This window comes from Prionailurus viverrinus, chromosome C2 (genome assembly GCF_022837055.1).
Source record: "Prionailurus viverrinus isolate Anna chromosome C2, UM_Priviv_1.0, whole genome shotgun sequence".
Classification (NCBI taxonomy): Eukaryota; Metazoa; Chordata; class Mammalia; order Carnivora; family Felidae; genus Prionailurus; species Prionailurus viverrinus.
In genome coordinates, this window is record NC_062569.1 from 94,421,567 (window position 1) to 94,443,497 (window position 21,931).

The 21,931-nt window shown below is 39.3% G+C and overlaps 1 protein-coding gene across 7 annotated transcripts in view; it reads left to right on the forward strand.

Moving 5' to 3' along the window:
• The window catches only part of IGSF11 (immunoglobulin superfamily member 11), a 263,579-nt gene that overhangs the window by 86,057 nt on the left and 155,591 nt on the right, over positions 1–21,931 (forward strand). The window lies entirely within an intron of this gene.

Consider the following 21,931-nt stretch of genomic DNA (forward strand, 5'->3'; position numbering starts at 1 on the left):
TGAGACAGAGAGAGACAGAGCATGAACAGGGGAGGGGCAGAGATAGAGGGAGACACAGAATCTGAAACAGGCTCCAGGCTCTGAGCTGTCAGCACAGAGCCCGACGCGGGGCTCTAACCCACAGACCGCTAGATCATGACCTGAGCCGAAGTCGGACGCTTAACCGACCAAGCCACCCAGGCACCCCATCATCTGTGGAATTTAAGAAACAAAACAGCAAAGGGAAAAAAGAGGGGCAAACCAAAAAACAGACTTTTAACTATAGAGAACAAAGAGATAGCAGAGGGGAGGGAGGGAATAGGTGAACTAGATAAAGGGGATTAAAAGTATACTTATCTTGATGAGCACTGAGTAATATACAGAATAGTTGAATCACTATACTGAAACTAATATAACACAGTATGTTAACGACACCAGAATTTAAATGATAAAATAGTATGCAGAGTCATGAAAGGGTTTCATGCAAGGCACTGACATGATCAGATTTGCATTTTAGATCATTCTTGTTGTAACTAAAAAACCAGATCGAAGTAGTAGACCAGAGGTAGGGAGACTAATAAAACCTTATTACAGAGAGTTCCATTTATAAAATGGCCAAGTAAAGATAGCGTTATACTCGTCTTCTCTCAGAAATCAATGCAAGATAAGAAGAGCAAGAAAGAGAAATGCAAATTCAGTCTTTGAAAAAAAATTAGATGAAATCTATAACCTGAACCACAATATGTGAGGAAGGATTACTAAGAAGAGTTGTGGTCAAAAAAGAGTAGGAGCAGGTACGGAAAGATGCTGTTTACATCTTGGCACATTTTAGCCAAAACTGGCGGGGAAAGTTCTCCAGAGGAGATGCTATACCTTCAGGGGAAAAAAAAAATCCTCAAACATTTCCTTATTTGAAATAATGGGAATGTGCCAAAGGTATTGGAGTGAGAAGGAGCGGAAAGGAACTAGCAATAAAGTAATACACACATTGAATCATTTAATCCAAAGAAATAGAGGATTAAATATACTATAAAATTTATAGTAAACCCACAGATACAATTGTAACTGTGAGAAATAAAGCGAGTGAAAAGATATTCATTGTAACATCAGTTGTGTAGGCAAAAGATTGGGAATAACATATGTAGTATATCAATAACAAAGGTATGTATATAACACAGGTTATATCCATACAGTGCAGCTATTATAAAGAGTGAACTCTTATGTATATTTATATGGAATAATCTCCAAAATGTATCATTAGGTGGCAAAGCAAGGTACCAAGGGAAAAGAATGGGGAATGAGAACCAATATATATGTGCTTGCATATGTTTAAAATATGTCTTTTTTAGTGTTTTTTTTTTTTAATTTTTTTTCAACGTTTTTATTTTTTTTATTTTTGGGACAGAGAGAGACAGAGCATGAATGGGGGAGGGGCAGAGAGAGAGGGAGACACAGAATCGGAAACAGGCCCCAGGCTCCGAGCCATCAGCCCAGAGCCTGACGCGGGGCTCGAACTCACGGACCGCGAGATCGTGACCTGGCTGAAGTCGGACGCTTAACCGACTGCGCCACCCAGGCGCCCCTTTTTTAGTGTTTTATTTATTTTTGGGAGAGAGAGAGAGCGCAGGTGGGGAAGGGGCAGAGAGAGAGGGACAAAGGATCTGAGGCAAGCTCCATGCTGACAGCAGCAAGCTCGATGCAGGGCTTGAATTTACGAACCGAACCGTGAGATCATGACCTGAGCCAAAGTTGGACGCTCAACCAACTGAGCCACCCAGGTGCCCCTAAAACATATCTTGAAGGACACACAGAACTTTGGTTAGCTTGGTTTCCTCTTATTAAGGAAACTGTGTCATTGGTGGTCAGGGATGAAAGGAAAATGTTTACTGTATACTTCACAGTAATCGTAAATTTTTGTGTCATGTATTTTTTGTACCATAAATTTTGTATCATTACTTTAGAAAAAGTAAGACTTTTTTTTTTTTTAAAGAGGCTATTTAAGTTATTTGTGTAAGAGAGAATGGTGATCTGAGTTAGAGAAATGGCAGTGGGGATGGAGAGAAGTAGATGGATTAGAAGTATTATCAGTGGGAATGATGGGTAGTGAGTGAGGAAGAAGGGGTCAAAGATGACAGGTAGCTTTCTTCTGGCTTGGGTGACTGGGTGGGTGGTTGTGCTGTCCCATAAGGTGGGGCACTCAGGCTTCATCCCTCAGCTTTCTTTGTAGAATGCTGTTATTTCATGCCTTTCTACCTTTCCTGCTATTTTAACCTCTTTGTGGATAGTTTCCCTGTCTTTTATAAGCTCAGGATTATCTGGAATATCAGATGTATACTGGATGTCAGCTCAAACACATATTCTTACCTAATTACAGGATTAAAGAATCATAAAAGTTAAATCTTAAAATGGATCTTAGAAATTTACCATGGTTTCATTGTTTTATTTTAGCAATGAAAACCTTAACGACAGAGGCATTATGTGACATAGATTCCTGTTAAAAATTTAAATAAGTTGTATAATGAACTTACATTTTTAAAAAAAATTTTTTAATGTTTTATTTATTTTTCAGACAGAGAGAGACAGATCATGAACGGGGGAGGGTCAGAGAGAGAGGGAGACACAGAATCTGAAGCAGGCTCCAGGCTCTGAGCTGTCAGCACAGACAGCTCGAACTCACGAACCGTGAGATCATGACCTGAGCCAAAGTTGGACACTTAACCGACTGAGCCACCCAGGCGCCCCTGAACTTACATATTTTTGATCCCTCTTTTCTTCCCTTAGTTTTTTTAAAAATTAATTTTATTTATTTTGAGAGAGAGAGAGAGAGGGAGGGAGGGGGTGTTAGCAGGGGAGGGACAGAAAGAGAGGGAGAGAGAGAATTCCAAGCAGGCACCACACTGTCAGTGCAGAGCCCAATGTGGGGCTTGAACTCATGAACCATGAGATCATGACCTGAGCCAAAATCAAGAGTCAGATGCTTAACTGACTGAGCCACCCAGGTACCCCTCTTCCTTTATTTAAATGATAATAAATCATAACACGCCTAAGTAGTGGATTCTAGAACAACATTGTCTTAAAAACATTTTTTTAAATGTTTATTTATTTTTGAGAGAGACAGAGCACAAGTGGGGAGGGGCAGAGACAGAGAGGGAGATGCAGAATCTGAAGCAGGCTCTGGGCTCCAAGCTGTCAGCACAGAACCTGATGTGGGGCTTGAACTCACAAACTGTGAGATCATGACCTGAGCCGAAGTCGGGCACCCAACTGACTGAGCCCCCCAGGTGCCCCCAAAACAACATTGTCTTTTAACCACATGTGGCAAATAGACAATGTATAAGAATGTCAAACTGTCTCCTCTGTGATCTCTGTCTCATTGGCTTCAACATCTCTCAATCTGCCTAGACTCAAGAGGTCAAAATTTTCTTTATTCTCTCTTATTTTAATTATACTCTCCTATCCCACACCCTGCATCAACCCACTGTTGAATGACTGATTTTGGTTTTCCTTCTGAAACACATCAATGTTTTTTTCTCCATTGCCACTAATACAGATGGAGTTCAGATTTTCTTGCCTGGATCATAGCAGCGGCCTCCAAACTGATCTCCTTGACTTCAGCCTTTCTCTGTTTCAATTTATCTTCTGAATTACAGCAAGTTTTACTTTCTAGAGGTGTGGATCTTATTGGACCTCTCATAAAATTTTCAATAACTGTTCAAATAACTTATTTTCAATACCTAGATTGAATGTCCAGATTTCCTGGGTGGCATTCAATGCCTCCATGATTTGTAACTAGCCTTTGTTTCTGATTTTATTTCTGAATACACCTTCCACTGCAGCTATACCTGACTAGTCATCTTTTCCAAAATTTAATCTGTACTTCTTCACTCTGAAGTAACTTTTCCTTTGTTTATTTTTGTTGAAGATTTATCCATCTTCAAGAGCCTGTTCATATACCACCTGGCTTTCGTAGAGCAAACCTTCCACTTACTCACGTGTCTTTGAGTTTGTGCCATCAATAGAATAGTATTCTCATGGTTTGCTTTCTATTTTATTTAGTGGTGTTTGTGATACTGTGTCTTTTTCATTTAAGTGTATTTCACCAACCTCTTTCCCAACTTTTGTACATTCTATAGGCTCAGAAACAATGCCCTAGATGACTTGAAAACTTGTGACCGTTCTGCAGAACTTTAGGGGTCTGAAACTGGATTGAAACGGGTTAGAAACCAGATTAGAAACCAGGTTAGAAACCACAACAGAAGTACCCTGGAGATTTGCTATACAGTAAAACCTTGGATTGCGAATAACTTGTTCTGAAAGTGTTCCGCAAGACGAGCAAACATTTCAAATGAATTTTGACTTGATAAATGAGCTATGTCTTGCAATAGGAGTAGTACATGCCGCCCAACATCACATGATCACAACTGAGCCAATGGTTTTTCTCTCTGTCTCTCTGTGTCTCTCTCTCTTTCTCTTGCGGCAGGATTGTGGGTGATCGTCTTGCATGCTCAGATGCTGGGTTTCAGGCTGAGGTGTTTGGTAGAAATCAGTGACTTTTCAGAGCATTGGAAGGTACCCACAACTGGCACTAGTGTATTTTTTGTCACTTCAAAGCACCTATGGACAGTCTTTTGCTTTTCCATACAAGAGTAAGCTAATGAATACTTTGCTTCATTCTGGGTCAGGCTGCCTACAGATATAGATCCCTTTCCTCTGCTGCCTTATTGCCAGTCACATTAAATACAGTAGATGACAAGAGTTTATTAATACTGTACTGTAGTCAGCATCCTTGCAAGGTATACAATGGCCCCCATGGAGAAAGATTCCATTGAGCCAAGAGACAGCAGTGATTCCATTAGTGATAGTGAAAGTCATCCTACACAATAACCCTCCTCTCTCTTGGCTCCCTCACACCAGCCATGAAGGTTTTCAAAGGTAAGTGCAGGTGAATTTGTTCATTTTTCTTTATATTTTGTATTTTCTTTACTATTTTGTGTTATATTACAATATTGTAATTATTTTAATATGAATATTTTTGGTTGTGGAACAAATCATCTGAGTTTCCATTATTTCTTATGGGGAAATTAGCTTTGATATACAAGCGCTTGGGATTACAAGCGTGTTTCCAGAATGAATTATGCTCGCAAATCAAGGTTTTACTGTACTTCTAAATGGCATTCTCTACCTGTGACCATTTTTTAGTTGTAATTTTCACACGTCTATTTATTTTACAATTTTTTACAATTGGTACAGAAAGTGAAACATTGTATTTGATATGACTGATCTCCCAAAGGGAATAGATGATAAATGCAAACAAATTTGTTACCTGAGATATTAATGCAAATTTTGAAGCAGTTTTTGAAAATTTATATAAGTATTTGAAAAACATTTGAGTAGAAAAGTTTTTTAAGAAGTCGCTCAGCTAGGGACGTCACTTTTATGTGCACTACATAATTTCTTCCACTAGAGGGCAGCAATGACTCATGACAGCATTAGGCAATAGTAAAAATGTTTCGGCATTATCCTTGGAATAGTTTGCAATGCAAAATCGGACAAAATTCACTTGTCACTAAGAAGCGTCTACTTTGTTGACTTTCTGTCCAAGTAGAAATTAATCCCTAGTACTAGCCATTAAGTTTAATAAAGCAGATTGTGTTATGTGGCAGAACAATTCTTTTACCTTAGTTTTCAACTTATTTTCTCATTTTATTTGTTCGCAGAGCAAACATGAATTAAGCTCAGCTCTGTGATAGGCTCTGTGTTTTTCCTGGGAATACAAAGCTGAATAAGACATAGACCTTGCTGTGGGGAACCCTGTTTTATTAAAAAATTTTTATTTTGGAGTATTCTTATGCTAAATAAAACAGGATACAAATGTGTACAAGACATAATTATAAATAGCATGCATTGGACGCATACGGTGTGCTAGGCACTGTTCTAAGTTGCTTTACTTCTGTCATCTCACTTACCACTCAGAAAAACTTTGAGAAGTAGGAACCAGTATTGCTGTTTCGCAGGGAGGTGGAGGCACAGGAGATTAAGTCCCTTGCCAAGCATCACACAACATTTAAGTGATGGAGCCTGCATCTGAACCGAGGCCATTTTAATACAACACACACTCCCATCACTCTACTGCTCTGCTGTTACCCATGTGAGCTCTGTCCTCAAAAAACAATTACTTCTGGGAAAATGAGCCATCCTGGGGAAATAAACAGCATCATCAGTTAGGTGCTTCATCTTGAAGTCTATGACAAAGTGTCAATAAAAATACTCCTCTTTCTTGGCTAGATTCTGACCAGTTTAAGGAGTAAACAAAAGACTTGGGAGATGAGGCCAACATATCACCTTTATTACTGATGGAAGCCAAATTGGGGGATTTGGTTTTAGGTCTGTTAGGTAAACAGGCTTACAGATATTGAACCACAGAATTAGACTTCCCCACCCCCACCCCACCTCATAAAGGGAAGCCTCAGGCCTAGGGTACGCCTCACTCCCCCCCACCCTTCATCCAGCACTTGCCCCCAGCAGGGGCACAGTCCCTAGAGGAGCAGTGAAACGAGTGCTTTCTAGAAGCACCTCACTCCCAAAAGGAAGAAGGGAGGCTCTGAGCCAAGCAAGAACAGTTTATTCTTCTCACGTTTACTTCTCAGATAAATCACACCATGTCTTCTGAGCAAAGAGAAGCCAGGAGAAAGTCACTGGGGTAGACAGAATAATGGTCCCCCAAACATGTCTACATTCCAGTCCCTGGAACCTGTGAGTGTCAGGTTCCATGTCAAAGGGGAATTAAGTTTGCAGCTGACTTTAAAATGGGAGATTTTTAAATGGCAGAAAAGTTTGTGGTTTTTGCTTTAATTTCACAAACCTCCTTATTTAAAAATAAATTTAATAACATTTTATTTAACCCAATATACCCAAAATATTTTAGCTTCCGCATGTAATCAATATTTAAAAACTAGCAATGAAACATTTTTCTTCCTTTTCATACTGTCTTTGAAGTCCAGTGTGTATTTTATACTTATAGCACATCTCAGTTCAGAAGCTATATTTTTTTAGTCGGCTTTTATTTTTGAAATGTTTATTTATTTTGAGAGAGAAAGAAAAAAAGCACAAGTCAGGGAGGGGCAGAGAGAGAGGGAGAGAGAAAATCCCAAGCAGGCTCCATGCTGTCAGTGCAGAGCCCAACATGGGGCTCTGTCCCACAAACTGTGAGATTATGACTTGAGCCAAAATCAAGAGCTGGATGCTTAGTCGACTGAGCCACCCAGGCCCCCCTACTTGGCTTTTTTTAATTGAAGTATAGTTGATACACAATGTTGCATTCGTTTCAGGAGTACAACATGATTCCTAAGTTTACATATTGTGTATGTTCACCCCAAGTGTAGCTACCATCTGTCACCATATAACAAACACTAGTACAATATCATTGATTATATTTCCTTTGCTGTACCTCTCATCCCCATGACCTATTAATTCCAAAACTGGAAGCCTGTCTCTCCCACTCCTTTTCCCACACTTGTCCCATTCCTCCACCCCCACTCTCTGTCAACCATCAGCTTGTCCTCTGTACTTATGGGTCTCCTTCTGCTTTTGTTTATTCGTTTGTTTTTTAGATCCAAATATAAGTGAAATAATATGGTATTTGTCTTTCTCTGACACATTTCACTTAGCATAATACCTTCTAGGTCCCCCCATGCTGTTGCAAATGACAAGATCTTGTCCATCTCGATGGCAGAGTAATATTTCATTGCGTATGTGTATGTGTATGTGTGTGTATATATATTCCATCGATAAGCGTCTTCTTTATCCATTGATCTATTGATAGACACTTGGATTGTTTCCATATCTTGACTATGGTAAATAATACTACAATAAACATAGGGTGCATATATCTTTTCAAATTGGTATTTTCATTTTCTTTGGGTAAATACCCAAAAGTGTATTGCATTACCACCAATAGCGCAAGAGGGTTCCCCTTTCTCTACATCCTTGCCAACATCTGTTGTTTCCCGAGTTGTTAATTTTAGCCATTCTGACAGGTGTGAGGTGGTATCTCATTGTGGTTTTGATTTGTATTTCCCTGATAATGAGTGATGTTGAGCATCTTTTCATGTGTCTGTTAGCCATCTGGATGTCTTCTTTGGAAAAGTGTCTATTTATGTCTTCTGCCCATTTCTTAACAGGGTTTTTTGTTTTTTGGGTGTTAAGTTTGTTAAGTTCTTTATAGATTTTGGATACTAACCCTTTATCAGATATATCATTCCCAATACCATTTATTAAAGAGACTGTCTTTTCCCCATTTTATATTCTTGCTTACTTTTTTGTAGATTCATTGACCATGCAAGTGTTGGTCTATTTCATGTAAGTGTTGGGCTACCTCTTCTGTTCCACTGATCTATGTGTATATTGTTCCTTGTTTTATGTGGATATAGTGTATATTGTTTAAAAATATGGCGGCTTGCTTTCTGGGGCCTTCTGGCTTTGTTTACATACACTAGTGTGTCTAGACATTCTTGTTCCTTTTTCCCTGTTCTGCTGCATTTTGACATCCAGAACTTTCTCCTTCTTGTTCTGCCCTTCCCCAGCACTCCCAACTCTACATCAGTGTCTCCTTCCATGAGGACCTGAACTGATAAAGGAGTTCTGTTGTCAAGTCCTGCGGGAGCTGCCTAATTGCTGCTTTATATTTCCTACGGAACAGACATCAATACCATACTAGTTTTGTGGCTGTTAGTGGTTCACCTGCATTGATTTGTACTTTGTGGTTTGTAAGCATACCTTGTTGTCCCAATTTTTAAATAAATGTTGTTCATGGGTTCTTGGCTTTATTGTCTGGTTGCTCTTCCTGTTTTTATGTAAGGATTTGGGAAATTGGAAAAATTATGCTGCCACTGCTGCCATCTTCCTGGATCTGTAGCAAAACTCTTGTCAACTCTAACTATTGATATCATTGTCATGGCCAGTATATTCCTGCCTCCTGCTGTATCTGATGAGGTGATTTATAAGAATACTTGAGATTTACAAAAGTACCTCTAAAATGTCTGAAGATCATCTCCCTTATTGTATCTAGGCTATCGTCTGATCTTAATGTGATTTCTCTCTCAGAAGCAATCATGTTGATTAGCTGAGATAAATACCCTTGGTTGTTCTATTTCTCACAATGAATTATTTACGTATTCAATTCAGGCTAACCTTTATTTGGGGCTCCTCTACGTGTCAGTCAGGGTGGGTTGGGTACAAGAGAGACAGAGGTGAGTAAGCTGTAGACCCAACACTGCAGGATTTCTCAGTCAGATAAATTTGTTTGCTGATATTAAGGATCTACCCTTACCTCAGATGATATCAGACCTTAAGCAAGCTCTGATGAAGAGAAGGAATTTGAACTTTCTATCAAAATCTTATGAAAAAAAAGTAAAATTTCTAGGAGATAGAGAAAACAGAAACTGTTACTGAGCCCTAAATTAATTCGAAGGAAAGACTTTGTTTTGAGTATTGATATTGGAAGTTCCTGGTGGTTGTTAATGGTTTATCATCTCAAAATGTGTATGGGTAGAGTCATTTGATGATTCAAGTTTTTTTCTACAGGTAGGGTCAACCAGGGTAATTTTAATAGTCTGGTGAAAAAAAGGCCTCAGAAACTAAAAATATATGAATAGCCAATAGCTTCTGCAGGGAGCACTCCACAGTACCAGGTTTGGGTCTGTCTGAGCCCACTCCATTGACATGGAGCTGGTAAAGTGGAATCCCTGGGAAGTGTATACAAAAAAATCCAGTGCTAATGATTAAAGGTGAAATAACTGAGCTTTGCAATAGAGGTAGCTTAGCAATCTTGTTTTTTTGTGTAACATTAAGACATTTAGTGTGTGAATTGTATGATAGAGCATTTCTTGTTATTTACACTTTTAATACATCTTTGTGATATTCTCTATGTGTGTGCATATATGTATATATGTATATCTATATACAATGGGTATATAGCTATGCAATTGATTGAATGTTTATGTCCCCCCCAAATTCATATGTTAAAATCCTAACCCCCAAGGTCATCACCTTGGATGGTAATGGATATTAGGAGGAGGAGCCCCTGGGAGGTGATAAGGTCATGAAGAAATTAGTGCCCATATGGGGCGCCTGGGTGGCTCAATCGGTTAAGCAGCCAGCTTTGGCTCAGGTCATGATCTCGTGGTCGGTGAGTTCGAGCCCCGCGTCGGGCTCTGTGCTGACAGCTCAGAGCCTGGGGCCTGTTTCAGATTCTGTGTCTCCCTCTCTCTGACCCTCCCCCGTTCATGTTCTGTCTCTCTCTGTCTCAAAAATAAATAAACGTTAAAAAAAAAATTAAAAAAAAAAAAGAAATTAGTGCCCATAAAAGAGAGGTCCCAGAGAGATCCTTTGCTCCATCCACCATGTGAGTACACAATGAGAAGATGGCAGCCTGTGAGGAAGTGGGCCCTCACCAGACACTGCCGACACTTTGATCTTGGACCTCCCAGCCTCCAGAACTGTGAGAAATAAATTACTGTTGTTTATAAGGCACCCAGTCTACAGTATTTTGTTTTAGCAGCCTGAAAAGACTAAGGAATTGGGAATAAACTAAATAGAAATAGTTTATGAAGCTAACTGGGGGCACTCAATGAAAGAATGCATAGCTTGTAGTGCTACATTTGAATTTAAATTGTCAACTTAGGCTGCTTGATTATACCTTTGTCTTAAAAACATAACCCTGACAATTGATTTTGAAGCTGTATAACCCTTAGCTGGGACTATTCTTTTTATACCCCCTGAGGACAGTTTTTTTGTTTATTTTATTTCTGAAAACCCTGCTTTTCTGGGTAGTTTTGGTCACAAAAGTCTGCTAAGCTGATGTTTTCAAAGAAAGCTTATTATGGCTCCCAGGACCTTCTTTTAGGATTTAAGTAAAATTTAGTTTTTTTATTAGTATAAATATTTAAACATACAAACTCTGAAGACTAAACATAGATGAATAGAATGTCATGTTTTAATGAAACTTATAGTGACATCAATTAATCTGAAATATTTAATGATGAGATGATTACTCTTATGCTTCATGAAATTTAAGGACAAATGGTGAGCACTGAACTTTGGCATTAAGGTATTTACATCTGTTTAAGGGTAGAATAGGCATAACCCCATAAAATACCTTATTGAATTAACTGTAAGGACTCTTTTGAAGGTATGATTTAATACATTGTATATTATTTTCTGGATGAGTACTTATGGAAGCAATCTCTCTCTGTTCTTGGTACCTGGAATAGTTAGGCTGCTCCTAAACTACTGTTTTGCTTACCTTTTAAGGACCCTGTATTGTATAACTGATTATGTTCTTCTTTGCGTCCCCTGCCAGGAAGCTCAGAGCCAAATTTATGGCTGACCTATAGTACATTTGGAGGACATAATGACATACATTATCTGCTGTAATCTCACACTTCATGTAACTTTTACTTTACCATTATTTCTTTCCTATTAGTTTTTATTTATAACTTATTATATTGTTGATGTATTTTTTAGAAGCCACTAAATTTAATTGAGGGTTGAATAGATAACATGAGTAGCTCATATCAACAGTTATAAGCAGGAGGCATTTGTACTCCAGGTCTGCTACTCCAGGGGTGGTGCTCAATCTGGGCACACTGGATGAAGCAGGAAGTTGCTCTGATCTCTACATGGCAGTCCCACAACCCATCATGTAGGAGGAAACAAGAGGTCAGGCTTTACAGCTTCTCTTGTTGGAGTCTCCTGCTCTTAACTTGCACTGTGACCTCAGATTTGAGGCCTGTGACCCTCAAACTCTCTCCTTTTTCTTCCCTGTCTTCCATTTTCAGTGTTTGCCTTAGCAGCACAGACCAAAAGTGTATTGTAAGGGGAGGTCTTTGTCCACCCTCAAATATCATCCCTAGCTGCCTAAAATTCCACCAGATACAGATTTATTTGACCCACTAAGCAAATGCCTATGGAAAGACTAAGAATTGGATCTTCCTACTTCCTTCCCTGAGTAGGTGTGGATATGCAGCAGCATTATAAAGCCAAAAGGGACGTTAGAGAGCCTAAGAACTCTCACTTTGCTTTTCGTTTTTTTGTTTGTGTTTAAAGTTTCTTTTTATTTATTTATTCTGAGAGAGGCAGAGTGTGACTAGGGGAGGGACAGAGAGAGAGGGAGAAAGCGAGACTCCCCAGCAGGCTCCACGGTGGCAGCTCAGAGCCTGATGTGGGACTCACGAACCCTGAGATTGTGGCCTGTGCCCAAACCAAGAGTCAGACGTTTAACCAACTGAGCCACACAGGCCCCCCCCAACCCCGAACTCTCACTTTGTAAAAGAGGACACTGAAGCTCCCTGAAGCTAAAGTATTTTGCTCAAGAGCATACAGTTTAAAAATATTAAAAAAATAGGACTAGAACTCTTGACTCCCAACCCAGCGTATGATAGAAAATGGATTTTTAAAAGAACTGTATGGCATGGTACAGTTATTTATATATATTTAGTGTATACTTAATATTTATAAATGCTCTACCAAGGGAGTGTCACTTTGGAGCTGGCACGGAACCAGCCAGCTCTTGTGGAATCAGTGTTCCTCTGGGTGTCACAGTCATGATAGTAAGAATAGAGATCGATCATGATAATGAGAATAGAGGTTGAGTAGAGCATGAGGAGATAGACTGGGGAAAAGATACATGAGAACAGGTAGCCATAAAAAGGGGAGGGGAAAGAAGTAAAGGAGAAGATTATGAGGAGAAACAGAAGCATATGGGAAAGACAGAGGCAAAAATAGAAGTGAAGGAGGCAGAAAAAGGAGAATAAAAATGAGCAAAATAAAAACACGAGAAAAGGGGACTGAGGCTGAAAAGTGAGTCCATAGTAAAGACTAAGACAAAGGATGAGGAGTACCCCACGGGCAGTCAGATGCTCCATCAGACGTTGAAAATAGCAGGTAGATCAACACATTAAGTGATTGATATTCAAACAAATTGGATTTCATCTTACTTTCCAAGTTATTGAGAGGCATCAATATATTGCCCTAAAATGAAAATGAATGCAACATCTAAAGAAGCAAAACCAAAAAATAGAACGGATAACTCCCTAGGTAAAATTTTAGTAGGAACAAAATTCATTAATATATGAATAGATTTTTGGTGTGCAGGGAAGTAGTTAAACTGAAATAAAAAAATAAAACAACTGTCACCCTAGGTATGGTCTTCCTTTAAAGATGCAAATTAAGCATGGACTCTCAAATGTTACTTAGGATAGGAAAGTTACAATTAGCTGCTATAATAATATGCTCTTTGGTTCTTGCTTTGTTTCACAGTGGCTTTAATTAAAGGCCTAGTGATGTCGGAAAGTCACATTAATTATTCATCTGCAAACATTTACATAGACTTCCCTGTTCCCCTTCAATAAATTATCAACTTCACATCTCCATAATTTAATCAAATGACTAAAAATACACCATCTCCAACTTCTGCCCCTCCTCTCTGGGCTTTGTCTCTTCCATGTTATTTGTTACTGGAGAAGACTTCCCACTGTTATTAAGAAAGAAGAGAAGAAAATCTGTCTGCTGAAACTGTGTAGATTGTGTTTCCTTTTTTTCACACTGTCATATTGATTGGTATAAAGCTGTGGTTTGCAAATGTCCATAATTTTTTGGAGCAAGATGAAAGGTACCATAGAATTGTGCTATTATTAAAAGCTAACATGACGTTGGGATATATTAATAGAAGCGTAATATTCAAGAATAAAGCAACTTTTCCCATAATCCTCAGAGTGTGAAGAATCAAAGCTTCAACCACTAAGCACAGAAAAATCATAAAAAGGGAAACTTCTAGAGGTTACAGCTGAAAGAATAAGCATACTTAGACAAAAGTAAAGTTAGAAGTGCCATTTAAGAAAAATTACTCAAGAAAGCAGATGTGCAATTCGATACATAGTTACTTAGTAGGTCTGCAATTTGGCCTAACCCTTAAAGGAACTTTGGGGAACAATTAAATCCAAGGATTCAAAACATGGTAAAGGGAAAAACATGGACTTTGGAGTCAGCTGGGGCTGAATTCAAATCACAGCTGTGCCATTTACCAGTGCTCTGATTTTTAGATACTTTCTGAACTTTCCGAAGTCTTCTTGATCTTGATAGGTAATGTCTTAGCCCAGGGTCATTTGATTACAGGGAGTAAAAACCAATTCAAGCCAGATTAAGCATAGCAGATTTACTATGAGGAAACAAAGGAATCTCATGGAACTTTCCAATTTCCATGAGGCGTGGCTACCGTTAGTGTATATGTGTTCCATGAGATTCCTTTGTTCCCCCATAGGCAGCTTTTCCTCTTCCCTAAGTGTTCTCCTAGAGTCTCTTATTTGTGATTCTTGTGCAATATTTGTATTTCCTAAAGAAATTAAAGAGGACCTAAATAAATGGACAGACATCCCATTACTGCACATCCAAAAAACTTAATATTGTTAATATGGCAATGCTCCCTAAATTGATCTAGAAATTCAACACAAGTCCCTATCATCATTCCAGCTGTGTGTGGGTTGTGGGTTTTTTTTTTCCCTGAAACTGACAAGCTGATCCTAAAATTCATATAGAAATCCCAGAGACACAGGATAGCTAAAACAATTTTGCAAAACAAAGTTGGAAGACTCACGCTTCCTGCTTTCAAAATTTACTACAAAGCTACAAAAATCAAGACCGTGTGGTTCTGGGGTGAGACCAGACCCATATATTCAATGGAACGTAATTGTGAGTCCAGAAATAAATCCATACATCTGTGGTCAAATTATTTTTTACAAAGATGCCAGAACATCCTATGTGAAAAGAATAATCTTTTCAACAATGATGCCAGGACACTGGCTATCCATATGTAAAAGAATGAAGTTGAAGCTTTGTCTCACACTACATACAAAGATTAACTCCAAATGGATGAAAGGCATAAACATAAAAGTTAAAACTTCCAGAAAGAAAAATAAGTCTAAATCTTTATGGCTTTGGGTTAGGAAATGATTTCTTAAATATGACACCAAAAAGCACAGACAATGAAAGAAAAAGCAAACAAATTGGACTATATCAACACTAAAAATATTTGTCACAGGACACTATCAAAAGAGAGAAAAGAAAGCAGAATGAGAGAAAATATTCATAAATAATCTATCTATAAAAGTCTAATATCCAGAAGATATAGAGGACTCCTATAACTCAGTAAGACAGAAAGTCTCAAACAGCCCCATTTAAAGATGGGCAAAGGACTAGAATAGACATTTCTCCAGAGAACATACACAAATAGCCAATAAGCACATGAAAAGATGCTCAATATTATTAGGAATCAGGGAAATGAAAGTTAAAACTGCAATGAAATACCACTTCATAAATACCAGAATTAGCTATAATGAAAGAGAGGTAGTAAGTGTTGGTTAGAAACTGGAACCTTCAGACACTGCTACGGGGAGCGTAAAATGAGACAGCCACTTTAGAAATAGTCTGGTAGTTCCTCCAAAGGTTAAATAAATATAGACCCCGCTATATGACCCAGAAATTCTCCTACCAGATATATATCAAAAAGAAATGAAAATATATGTTCACACAAAAACTTGTATATGAATATTCAATAGCAGTATTATTCATAATAGTTGAAGGTGGAAACTGACCACATTCCATCAACTGATGAACGGATAAAGAAAATAGGGTCCATCCATATTATGGAATACTACTAGCCATAAAAGAAATGAAGTTCTGATGCATATTACAACATGGACGAACCTTGAAAAAATTATACTAAGTGAAAGAAAGCAGCCACAAAAGATTGTATGATTCCATATATACGAAATGTCCAGAATAGGAAAATACTGAGAGACAGAAGGTAGATTAGTGGTTGCCTTGAGATGGGGAGGGGTTGGGGGCTGGAGATGGAAGTGACTGTTAATAAGCATGGTTTTTGGGGGGTTTTTTTTGGAGCGATGAAAATACACTAAAATTTTTTGTGCTGACAGTTATATGACTGTGACTTTCTAAAAACCATTGAATTATTCACTTCAAATGGACAAATTGTATGACAGGTGAATTATGTCTCAATAAAGCTGTTTTTTAAAATGATTCATATTTTCTGACTTATGGTGACTCTGTCTTACTTATTGGGGGAGGGAAGAGGGATGTAACACTCAAGTCTCTCAAGTCTCCAAACTGGGCCATAGCTTCTCAAAAATGGGAACGTGAGAGGAACTGATGCTTATCTCCAATATGTGTATACACACACACACACACACACCCAAAGTGGGCCATAGCTTCTCAAAAATGGGAACGTGAGAGGAACTGATGCTTATCTCCAATATGTGTATACACACACACACACACACCCCCAAAGTGGGCCATAGCTTCTCAAAAATGGGAACGTGAGAGGAACTGATGCTTATCTCCAATACGTGTACACACACACAGACACACACACACACACATACACACACCCAAACTGGGCCATAGCTTCTCAAAAATGGGAACGTGAGAGGAAATGATGCTTATCTCTAATACGTGTATATGCACACACATGCACACACACACACACACACACACACACACCTCAAAAGTGTGAGGATTCAATGAGATAATATGTAAAGCACCAAGAAAGGTATCTAACTAGGTTCCCCTTTATCGTTTTACCATTTTGTTTTAGCTTTTACTTCTTGTCAGATTGAAATGATCATTATTAGATATTTCACCTGTTGCAATTCTTTGTGTCATGGTTGCCCAGAAAGGCCAGGGACGTGGAGTACTTTGTGCGGTCTGGCAGCAGTCTATGTTACTAGGGTCTTGGATCCATCCTGATAAACCTATGTTCTAGGCTCTTAAAAATCCTCTGGACACTTTGAGCTTGGCGAGGTATTAGGGTCATCCTTTCCCACATCTAACGGGCCTGGAACAGTTTTCTCTCCAGATGACTCTAAAAGAACATGGTGATGAACTCAAATCCCTGAGTGACTCTCAGTGGTTGTGAACCCCTCAAGTGTCCCTCAAACCCTGGTGCAGCTGAGGCCTGTACTGTTGTGGGCTTTCCTGTGAACCAGAGCAAGTCCCTCCAGCTGCATCAGTTCAAATTCATGCTAAAAGGTTTCCTTGGTGGACACCAAGTGCCTCTCTAAAACATGGGACTGGCTACACCTGTCTTTCCTCTTTGATGCAGGTAGGTCAAATCTATGGCAAGGAACAAATCGTCCCATGACAACTTGTTTATAAATTCTGTATTCTTCGTTTTGAATTTTTGATAGGGGGTGAGCTATTCACTTTATATAGTTGAATTTGGTATTCTGGATTTCTAATGCAACTTTTTTTTAATGCTTATTTATTTTGAGAGAGAGAGTGAGAGAGAGAGAGCATGTGTGCACATGTGCAAGTGAGGTAGGGGCAGAGAGAGAGAGAGAGAGAGAGAGAGAGAGAGAATCCCAAGCAGACTCTGCGCTATGAAGTGCAGAGCCTGATGTGGGGCTTGAACCGTAAGATCATGACCTGAGCTGAAATCAAGTGTCAGATGCTTAACCGACTGAGTCACCCAGGTACCCCCAGGATTTCTAATAAAACTTTTGCCATGTGAGTGTGATTTTTCAGATATGGGTTGATTTATGGCCTCAGTCTTAACCAGATTTCTCAGTGTGGCATTGTGCTGACCATAAGTGTCACTCAGCATTCATGTTTTTTTTTTTTCCTTTGAGAGAGTGGCCATCGGTAGGTAGTAGCCTCCCGATGGAGGTACCACCTCAAGGAGGTAGGTCACCTCAAGGACTTCTGATTATACAAAATAAGTCTTTCTCAGAAGTGTGGAAATTTTTGATACCGGTTTTCTCGTATCCTTGGATCGTGTAAACTAGATTGGCTCCATCGGTGATAGGGAACAGCACACATGGGCACCAATCGCTTTGGCAGGCAGGATACAGATGTATCTCTGAATCCTGCATAATTTCTCAGAGTATACAAAGTTGCTTAGTAGCTTCTGGAGTCAGTACCAGATGATATTAAGCACTTGTACGGTAGAAAAATATAGGCAGTATTAGTGCTTCTGCATCTGTTATATACATAGTTTATTTCTAATAGACTGCTTTCAGACTGCATGTTATAACCACTTCATGTTACAATAGGCAGTATGGGAGAGTGGAAAGAGCACTGCATTTTTAGTCAGATGGAACTTGTATCAATCCCTCACTATTTCTACAAGTGTAAATGGTGTCCCTTGTATATGTCACTTAACCTTTGTGCAATGAACATAATTCTTCCTGGTAGGTTGTGGAAATCTACTTCTTTTTTTAAATTTTTTTTTTCAACGTTTATTTATTTTTGGGACAGAGAGAGACAGAGCATGAACGGGGGAGGGGCAGAGAGAGAAGGAGACACAGAATCGGAAACAGGCTCCAGGCTCTGAGCCATCAGCCCAGAGCCTGACGCGGGGCTCGAACTCACGGACCGCGAGATCGTGACCTGGCTGAAGTCGGACGCTTAACCGACTGCGCCACCCAGGCGCCCCATACTTCTTAGTAGATTGTATGTACAAAACCATACAGTGCCTAGCACAAAGAAGGAATACTCTCACTGAATGGTAATTTGAATCTAAACTCACCTGTCTGGGGAACTTATTCCTTAAGGCCCAGCTCACATTGTTACCTCCTCTCTGTAGCTTTCAGACTCTCTCCATGTTCTTGACAATGTAATTGTAGTTTGCCCTCTGTGCTTCCTTAGTGTCTGAGGCTCTGTGGTAGCACTGTTCTCATGGTTTAAATGCATTACCAGAAGAGTATTAGCATTGGCCATTTTCCTTGTGACTTAGGCCTAACCTCTTTCATACGGTGCTAGGATTTGCAGAGATCAGAAACTAAAGGCCGTATCCTTTTCTCCCACAGAGATTGTGAATTGTTGGCATTTCCTCTATGCACAGGGCTGAGCTTTGCTATGATTAAAGCACTGAGGGAAAGCAAAGCATTTTCATCCTGATTTGGGCCTTCATACTGTTGGTTTGTTCCACTTCTATTATATCTGTAACAACTGTTGTAAGCTTTTACTTCTTTTCTCAAACCATACCTAGCATCTCATCTCCCACTCCAAGAATTTAACCTTGTCTTTTTTTTTTTTAACTGAGAAAATCAACATCAGGTTGGAACTTCCTCAGCTTCCTCCTCAATTTCCTCTTCCAACACCTGCAAATTATATACTTCTTTCGCTTCTGGCTTCCTGTCTCCATAGGAAGGGGGTTCCTCCTTTACTTTCCTTCATAGTCAAAAAATGTGAAAGAAGAGCTTATGTTTCTTTTCTTTTTCATTTCCCATATTCTCCAATCTGGCTTGTCTCTACTATATTAGAATTTCTTGCTAACGTGACTAGGATTCAATGGGACTCTTTTTTCTTCTGATCTTTCATAACCCCTTAATTCATTTAATCTTTTGACAATTTACTCCTTCAGATGTAGCTTCCGGGCCATTTTTCTCTCCTGGTTTTCTACTTATCTGATCTTTGTATCATAGCCTCCTTTAAAGGCCCTTTTCTCTCTTAGCTGCTCATTCTTTCATTTGTTGATTGATTCATTCTACACAGTTTTTTGAGTGCCTGCTGTGCGCTAGGCTCTGTACTAAAAACTGGGGTAACTACAATGGAATATAGCATTGACAAGGCCTTTGCCTTCCTGGAGCTTATTCTAATTGGGGAAATCTTTGGTAAACAAATAAATAAACAGTTACAAATTATGATGAGTCCCATAAAGGAATATCAAGTGAATGATGGGGGACCGACTATAGATAGTGTGAGCAGGGAAAGCATCTTGAAGGAGAAACCAATAGTGTAAAGAGAAGAAGAACATTCTAGCAGAAGAAATGCATTTAAATGGCATTTAAAGCTATGAGAATAAACAAAAATCACTTAGAGATGGAAAAGAGAATATTTAACATTTAAAGGTGAGTGGAGGAGGAGTCAGCAAAGGAAATAGAAATGGCTAAGACGGTAGGAGGCACATGAGATAAGCGAGCTGGGAAGATGTGGTAGGCAGAATAATGGCCCTCCCAGCACATCTGAGTCCTAATCTTCAGAACCTGTGACTATGTTGGGTAACATGGCCAAGGGGAATTAAGGTTGCCCATGGAATCAAAGTTGCTAAGCCACTGACCTTAAAATAGGAAGATCATCCTGGATTATGTAGATAGGCCCAATGTAATCACAAGAGTCCTCATAAAAGTGGAAGAGGGAGGCAGAAGAGGGATGCTGACATAAGAATGACTCAACCTGCTGTTGAAGGCAGAGGAAGAGGGCCACAAACCAAGGAGTGCAGACAGCCTCTAGCCTCTAGGACCTGGAGAAGCCCCCTGCCACCACCTGGATTCTAGCTCAGGAAGACCTATTTTGGGCTTCTGGCCTCTAGAACTGTAGGATAATAGATTTGTATTGGTTAAGTCACCAAAAGTGTGGTAGTTTTTGTGCAGCATCAGTAGAAAACTGGGCTGTGACCTCAGCCACAACAGGGTTGTGACTCAAGCCCTCTCCTCAGCTTCTCATTCACTATACTTGCTCTGGACAATCTTATTCTCACCATGACGTCCATCCAAACATATTCCTGCCTCCCTCTCTATAGCTGTCATATCTCTGAGCTACAGATTTGTACACAAATCTTTATTTCACTTGAGTATCTCATAGACACTTTAAACAGGAATAAAACCAAATGTATTTATATTTTCCCCACATCTGATTTTTATTCTCTGCTATCTCTGTGATTGGTATTAACATTCACCCAGTTGCCAGGTAAATCCTCTATCACTTCTCACAATGAATCTTTAATTTCTCTAGAGTCTCTCTGCTGACTCCATCACCATCTCTCCTTTCCATCGTCACTGCCTTGGTTTGGGCCTTTATCAGTTCTAGCCTGGATTACTATCATACCTAACTAAAATTCCTGCCTTCCTGCCCAACCGCAAATAAATTTTCTATGCTGCTTCTGGAGTATTCTTTTAAAGAATAACCAAATGTGTTCCTCCCCTGCTTAAATTCCTCCAGTAGCTTCCTGTGGTAGCTTTTGACATCTCAACTTGGCTAGGCTGAGCTAAAGTCCCTGTAATTTCATTTCTAGTATGTCACTGGTTAGGATGTGAGAGTTGGAGGATGATAGCAACATACACCTTCTCCAAATTCAAACAGACGCTAATGTAGGTACTGCTGAGAAGAGACCTGGCAGATATGATTAAAGTCCCCTAATAAGTTGATGTTAAATTAATCAGGGAGATTATGCTGGGTAGGTCTGACTTAATCATTGGAAGGCTTTTAAAAGAGGGTTAGGACTTCTCTGAGTACAGAAATGACTAACCATGAATGACAAACTTTACCTTGTGCCCATGGAGCTCCAACCTGCTTATGACCTTCCCTTCCATTGTGTTTGCCTTGTGGACTTCAGAATTGCTTAGCCAGTCTCCACTATTGGGTAAGTCAGTTCCATGTAATAAATCCTTCTATGTATGTATCTATATCTGTATCTACATATAGACCCATATCTAGACCTAGATATGTGTGTGTGTGTGTGTGTGTGTGTGTGTGTGTGTGTAGAGCCTACTGGTCCTGCTCCAGTTGAACAGTGACCAATACAGAAGTTGGTACCAGAAGTTGTGGTTCTGGAGAAACAGAATCTTCGGGGTGAGTTCTCTGAATTGATTTTGTGTTTTATGGAATTGGTTCTCTGATGAAATTTAAAGGTACTAATGGCTGACTATTTCCAGAGGCATGAAGTGGCAAAAATGTTAATAAAATGATCACATTTGGATACCTGTAATCAGCTACAGAAGGCAAAGCTCTGGGTCACCAAGTATTAGCAACGTCAGTACATTTTAGTCAAAATAAGGAATTTAGTGGGATTGATTGGTTATTTTCAACTGCACCGGGAAAAGCAGAGGAAGAAAATGATGAGCTCAGGGCTTCAAATTCCCATCTCGAGTTACACATTATG